The sequence below is a fragment of the Petromyzon marinus genome, unplaced genomic scaffold (assembly GCF_048934315.1).
Source record: "Petromyzon marinus isolate PM22_M1 ecotype Great Lakes invasive population unplaced genomic scaffold, UKy_Petmar_22M1.pri1.0 PM_G_Scaffold_10, whole genome shotgun sequence".
Taxonomy (NCBI): Eukaryota; Metazoa; Chordata; class Hyperoartia; order Petromyzontiformes; family Petromyzontidae; genus Petromyzon; species Petromyzon marinus.
In genome coordinates, this window is record NW_027422651.1 from 2,827,638 (window position 1) to 2,835,143 (window position 7,506).

Consider the following 7,506-nt stretch of genomic DNA (forward strand, 5'->3'; position numbering starts at 1 on the left):
CAATACTAATGTAGAATTCAGTGGTAAATGCAATACTACTGTAGAATTCAGTGGTAAATGCAATACTACTGTAGAATTCAGTAGTAAATGCAATACAACTGTAGAATTCAGTGGTAAATGCAATACTACTGTAGAATTCAGTGGTAAATACAATAAACCTGTAGAACTGCTCACGCTCTTGTGTGCCGGTTACCTAACATTTACAAACGGATGCACAGAAAAATAAACATCCCCAATATCTGCATTACCGTATATGTTCAACAGTATGAACATGCAACTCTTTGTCGCTTAATGCAGATACTCTGCAATGGGTATACAGCACAGCACTCATACGTGCTGGTTTCTGTATGTATGCACCGACACACAGGGCATAAAACGAAACAGGCTGCATCAAGTGTTTATTCGTATATCAACACGAAACGCATCGTTAAACCTCCAAAATGTAAAAAGGGACAAACGCTCCCAACATTTTCTATTGAACACATGAGTACAGTATAACGTAATGGACACATCTTCCATTTTCTTTGGTTCTTTCGGGAAAGTCACCACCACGTAGAATGAGAATAATAAAATAATAAAATAACACGATAAAATTCTCACGACGTTTCGGCCACAACGCAAGCGGCCGTCTTCAGGTGAAAGGAACAGACCCGTCGGGACTACAGAGCTTCAATGAACGTTGTTAAAATTCGTAGCGACTTTTTAGCTGGTTGGGAGAAGTGAGGCACCTTGACAAAGGGGTTTACATATCAAACAGGAGAATTTAGCATTGATATGTAAACCCCTTTGTCAAGGTGCCTCTCTTCTCTAAACCAGCTTAAAAGACGCCTCGAATCTTAACAACGTTCGTTGAAGCTCTGTCGTCCCGACAGGTCTGTTCCTTTCACCTGAAGAAGGCCACTTGTGTTGTGGCCGAAACGTCGTGAGAATTTCATTGTTATTTTATTTTGTTAATTTATTATTTTATTCTCATTCTACGTGGTGGTGACTTTACCGAAAGAACCAAAGAAGATGAATCCTTGCAGTCACGAAAGCTTTAAATAGAAACATCTTCCATTCTTTCTTAGCTTTCTTTTATATACGCGAGGGATTTGCCTCTCGAACGGTGGGGTTCACGTCGAAAAATATTTGACGCCTGGCACGCCCTAAGCCCCGCAGTGGAAATAGGCTATTCCTTTTTCACGTCCGTCACAATAAACTTTGGTTTTTGCACCACAGGTTTTGACTTCAGCATCGGTCCAAACGGACCGCTGTCTTCACCTGATGGTTTCCTCTGCTCGTGAATGAGACTGGGACTTCCCGGTGCAGTTCCAGTGGTATTTCAAACTGTGGGAGGCTGATGGAAAGGACTTGCGCCCGCGGATTTTGGAGAACTGAGAACGGACTGAATTTGAGACGAGTTAGACGCTGATTTTACATTAAAAGGGTTTCCACTACTTGGTTTAGGACTCACCGGAGATGGTGACTTGACAGGAAAAACGGCGTTCTTAGTCTCTGAATGACTCGACGCCACACTCACGCTAGATGGCTCGTCATCTTTGAACAAGACGCTTGGGAAACTGACTGGTCTGAATGGTTTCGGCTTCCACTGGTGAACTCGTGGTGGCTCAGTTACAATCACCTTCTTAGGCATGCCAGCACAACTGCCGGATCGGATGGCATCAAGCATGGCCAGACGTGCATCCTCGGGCCTACGCTCTGTACCTGTGGCCCCGTTACCCACAAGGATGACAGGAGGTGGTGGGGCTATGGGGACTGGAGGAGAATGCACAGGTGCAAGCCGTGGCCACACTGTGGCTGAGTCGCCCGAGTCGGCTTCTCTCAACTGCTGAGACACCAGTTCTTCGTCTTCTGCTGCTGCCGCTGCTGCTGCAGATGGGGTCTATGGAAACCAGAAGACAGTAGAACACAGCAGTCAACGAGACACCAAGACTTGTGCTACCTGGGGTAACAACACTTCAAGTTCAGACAAATCACGCCATTGTTCAATGCCATGCAAACGTACATCCTCAAGCTCAAAGAAAATTATGTTGAAGGACGTTTTTGTTAATGTATTAATGGGGGCAAGACAAATAGGCCCTAATATGCGTGATTCGTGTAATTTGCAACAGCTGTCAGGTTCACAAAAGTTCCATTATCCACGGCCCTATTCTTCCTATTATCCTCGATTATCCCCGACTTTTTCATTAGTCATTGCGGAATGGCTTCCTATAATCTGAGATTTTTGAAGGTAAGTGTCCCACGCGGGCACATACATCCCTATCTTACAGAAACTTTTAATTAAAAAAATCACTTTGGCCAAAGCAAATGAACGGATGGCACTTGCTTTGTTTATACACTGCATGGGAAATCAAAGACACAAAGACGAGACACACACACACGAGACACAAATATCCCCACCCTCCCCCACCCTGTACAGCTGTCACTGACTCTTGGAGCAAGTGATGTTAGCACGTGCTAATGTTTACACACCGCACCGGGTACTCATTTGAGGCCGAGTCACGTAGAAGGGAAACAATAAAATAATAAAAAATAAAACAATAAAATTCTCACGACGTGAAAACCACACCTGATGATGATTGCTTGTGTTGCAGTCGAAACGTCGTGAGAATTTTATTGTTATTATTCATTATTGTTTCCCTTCTACGTGGTGGTGACTTTACCGAAAGAACCACGAATGTGAATCCCTGCAGTCACGAAAGCTTTAAATCAAAATTAAATACACAACTGTCACTTGCATTCCCACTTACTTTTCTCAGTCGTTTCCCTCCTGCGCCTGATGGAACAGCGGGAGAAATGCGAGCATCTCTCTCTGCCTCACTGTCAACAGCTGCCAGCATTGTCTGCAGATGTTCACCCGAAACCTAGAATATAACGGAACAGCGACCAGAACATTTACGGAAATGTACAACGTTTCACGTTAGCAAGGTAAATGTTTAAGATAATATTGTTAGCTCTTTCGGTAAAGTCACGTTGAAGGGAAACAATAGAATAATAAAAAAATATATAAAACAATAAAAATTCTCACGACGTTTCGACCATAACACGACCGTTTGTGTTATGGTCGAAACGTCGTGAGAATTTTATTGTTTCACATATATTTTATTATTTTATTGTTTCCCTTCAACGTGACTTTACCGAAAGAGCTAAGAATATGAATTACTGCAGTCACGAAAGCTTTAAATCAAAATGTTTAAGATAACTTTAATTATACATGTGCAATCATGGTTAACAATGCAGGTTCTACAAATACTTTTTTTTAAATAAACGAATCACATTTAATTTAGGCTAAACACAACATTTTCCATATTTATTACAATATTTTAAATGTGACGATGTAGACAAAGCAGGCTGACCTTTCTCAATGTGCCCACGTTGTCTGTAGACTGAAGCGCTTCCATTAGGGAACCATGTGCATTGTTATCCTTCACAATTGGTGTTTGCACCACAGGTTTTAACTTCAGCATCGGTCCAAACAGACCGCTGTCTTCACCTGATGGCTTTCTCTGCTCGTGAATAAGACTGGGACTTTCCAGTGCAGTTCCAGTGGTATTTGAAACTGTGAGAGGCTGATGGAAAGGACTTGCGTCCGTGGATTTTGGAGAACTGAGAACGGACTGAATTTGAGATGAGTTAGACGCTGATTTTACATTAAAAGGGTTTCCACTACTTGGTTTAGGACTCACCGGAGGTGGTGACTTGACAGGAAAAACGGCGTTCTTAGACTCTGAATGACTCGACGCTACACTCACGCTAGATGGTTTGTCATCTTTGAACATGACGCTTTGGAAACTGACCCGTCTGAATAGTTTTGGCTTCCATTGATGAACTCGTGGTGCCTCGGTTATAATAATCACCTTCCCCGGGTCACCTGGAGCATTTGGAATGTTGGCATTTTCTTCCGTAGAAAACTGTGGTGGTGGTGGTGGAATCGTGAGCTCATCCTGTTCACAATTTACCTGAATTGGTGGCAAAGCATGTACAGGTGTTGTATTTGTTGTGGTTGTGCCACTGTAAGTTTCATTCGGAGCATCAATGGCCTTGTAGGCTGTTCTCTTGGCAATGGCAGATGCCACGTAGATGCTGGAGGCCCTCCTGCCGGGACGGAAAAATGCATCTTGCTTTGAGCTCGATGGTGGTAGTGGTGGTGATGTGGCAGTGCTGGCAAGTGGCTCGGTGGCAGAGTGTTGCTGAGATATTGCCTCCGTAGTACACTGGAGGGAATGGGACCTCTGGAATGGGCGAGCCACAATTGAGAGCCCTGATAAATGAGGAATCATTGGTGGAGGAATCACTGGTGGGGGAATTAATGGTGGAGGAATCACTGGTGGAGGACTTAATTGTGGAGGAATCACTGGTGGGGGAATCAATGGTGGAGGAATCACTGGTGGGGGAATTAATGGTGGAGGAATCACTGGTGGGGGAATTAATGGTGGAGGAATCACTGGTGGGGGAATCAATGGTGGAGGAATCACTGGTGGGGGAATTAATGGTAGAGGAATCACCGGTGACTGATGTGCTGTATGCTGTTGTGGATTGGCTGTAATGTCACCGATCTTCGCTGTTGAGTCGTATTTCAACGTTTCTTTGATTTCTTTTGTAACATTGGTTGCAGTAGCATTTTCAGTCTTGCCGGGTTCTGTTTTATAAGGTGGTAGAAGGAATGGGACATCAGCTGTTCCAGGTTTTGGTCTTATGACTGGCTTGGAAGGAACAATTCTGTAAGTGGTCAATCCCACTTTAGGAAGGTAATCTCTGGTGATTTCATTTGTGGACCTCCACCGATCTGAAGGCTGCTTACAGACAGGAAAAACTGGAGAAGATGTTTCAGCAGAATTCTTTTGACATTCAACTTCAGGTGCACGTCGCTCTTTTGAAATTGATCGAGTCTTGTGAAAAATTCTGTTTTGCATCGAAGCCCCAGGCTCATTTGACTGGTCCATTACTGGCTGTGAAGTTTCATTTATTTTGGATACTTTTTCACTTTTAGTTAGCCTTGCTTCTGCAATAACCTTGCAAACTTTGTCTGGCTCAACTATTTCTTCTCTAGCGCCGGCAATTTCTTGACGGATTTCCACTGGCTGGATCAATACAGACTCTTCCACGTGCGTCTTGTGTTGGCGTGTTACCAGTTGTTCCGTATGCTGTTCGGATGATGCATCCTGTCGCCCCACAGGTATACTCTTTACTTGCTTGTCCACAGATTTGGCATGCACTATGGGGATTTTCTCCACGTGCGCATTTAGAAAGGTTTCGTTTTTAACGGGCATTTTATCCAGGCACTTTAGACTTCCTCCACCACGCCTTCCTGCCCTGCTTAACTCACTATTAGGTTTGGTGGACGTGTCAGGGAAAGCCACGGGTAACCTTTTACGTCCGGGGTCTTGTTCACCCACGACACAACCAGACGCTTCTGCGGTGGCCCCAGTAAAAGACCCACAAAGGGCATGTTTGGATTTACGGTCAAGTTGCTGGGCCAAGGCAGATTCCCGAACCTTGGCAAGGAAGTCGACTTTCGCTTCATTACCATTCTTTGTCTGAGTAACGGGTGGCTCGGCAGAAACCTGCGGCGCGTTTCCAGCCTCGTTTCTATCGGCTGCTTCCCTTCTTTGCACATCATCGCAAGCTTTGAGAAACTGCAAAGGTTTTTCTGAAGGTCCTCTGTTGACATCTGTTGCCACATTGGCATTTGTCTCATCGTTCATGTCGACTTTATCAGTTTTATCGGAGCTGCTGTCCGCAGTGGCTTTCATCACTGTTGAATCTGGAAGGGCTGGCTCTGGCTTTTTAACCGGCTCTACAGTAGAATCAACGTCAGCCTCTGTTTTATTTATTTTTACAGTTTCCACGTTGTGGGGACCACTCTTAGACCTCGAGTCATCATCTGCAAACAAGCCAAAAGCATAATTTTTACATAATGTTTAAATCACAAATGCCACACCCCAATTATTCCACGTAAATTTTTTTTTTAAATGGTGATATTATCACTCATTTGCTTTTTGCTCATTGCACGCTTTATGAAACAACACTGAATTTTGTCACACGTTAAGTAGTCTTCTTTGGCTCTTTCGGTAAAGTCACCATGTAGAATGAGAATAAAATAATAAAATAAAATGACACAAAAAATTCTCACGACGTTTCGGCCACAACACAAGTGGCCTTCTTCAGGTGAAAGGAACAGGTTTGTTCCTTTCACCTGAACAGGTCTGTTCCTTTCACCTGAAGAAGGCCACTTGTGTTGTGGCCCAAACGTCGTGAGATATTTTATTGTGTTATTTTATTTTATCATTTTATTATTTTATTCTCATTCTACGTGGTGACTTTACCGAAAGACCCAAAGAATATGAATCCTTGCAGTCACGAAAGCTTTAAATCGAAATTGTTAAGTATTGTGCTACGTTATTCTTATTTCCGCGACTAACCGTTTTGTGTGTGAAAGCGCTCACCCGTCGTCAGCCCCATTTAAAGTTCAGCAATTAACTCGTCCAATTCAACCGTTGCTGCGGCACCGGCGTTAGCCTGCGCCAGGTCTGACGGGCCTCCTTGCACAGCGTTATCAGCTACGGCCCTGCGCCGACATTAACAGACAGCACAGACTGACGTGGGGAACGTGTTCTTTTAGCGTGACAGGACACGTGACGTGGCAGCGTTTTCAACGCATCTAAATTAAAATGAAAGGAGTGTATTCTTAGTTTTTTCGGTAAAGTCACGTTGAAGAGAAACAACAAAATAACAAAATATATATAAAACAATAAAAAATTCTCACGACGTTTCGACCATAACTCAAACGGTCATCATCAGGTGTGTCGGTTTGCATAAATTTATTTTGAAAACGGCATACTTATTTATTTATTTATATATAAAAATAACGTTTGCGTCACGCGCAACGATTGGCAGTTTGCCCAGGACTAGTCCATCTATTTTTTGAAAAGAGGAGGGGGGAGACGAAATTTGTTTTTATGTATGCTGTCTGAAAGCCACTGTAAGCGTGAACAATCAATCAAGAACTGAAATGATTTATCAAATCTTTCCAATGATTGCTAAGATAGAATCCATCTTCTCGGTTGAAATGTTCTCTGTGCTTGTATATGTGGATAGCCTCATGAACGAATCTCTCATGGAAGCCAGATGGCTTACAAAGAACCTCCGTCTTGGAAAAGTCAATGGCATGTGAGCCTACTGAATTAGAACAATGATCTGCTACGGCCGAGGTGTTGGTCCTACCGTGTTTAAGGTCTGCTTTATGTTCACGAATGCGGTCCGAGATATGGCGTTTGGTTTCTCCAATGTAACTACTACCACAGAGGCAACTTAGTTTGTAGACACCAGGGTATTGTATGTCCGGAATCACATCTTTTACAGACGGAACCAGATCACGGATTTTATGTAATGTGTTGAAACGGACCTGGATCTTGTGTTTATTCAAGATTTTGGAGATCTTTTTTGTGATCCCAGCAATGTAGGGTAAAGTGATGGTTTTGAAAGGCTCCTCAAGAGGGTTCTTCT

At 43.4% G+C, this 7,506-nt stretch overlaps 1 long non-coding RNA gene across 1 annotated transcript; it reads right to left on the reverse strand.

The window, feature by feature from the left end:
* Window positions 1-381: 381 nt before the first annotated feature.
* Window positions 382-5,879, reverse strand: LOC142908606 (uncharacterized). The gene is made up of 3 exons (XR_012931882.1): window positions 3,357-5,879; window positions 2,751-2,864; window positions 382-1,882 (listed from the first exon to the last, which is right to left on the reverse strand). It is a non-coding gene; the product is annotated as an uncharacterized LOC142908606 (long non-coding RNA).
* Window positions 5,880-7,506: the final 1,627 nt, after the last annotated feature.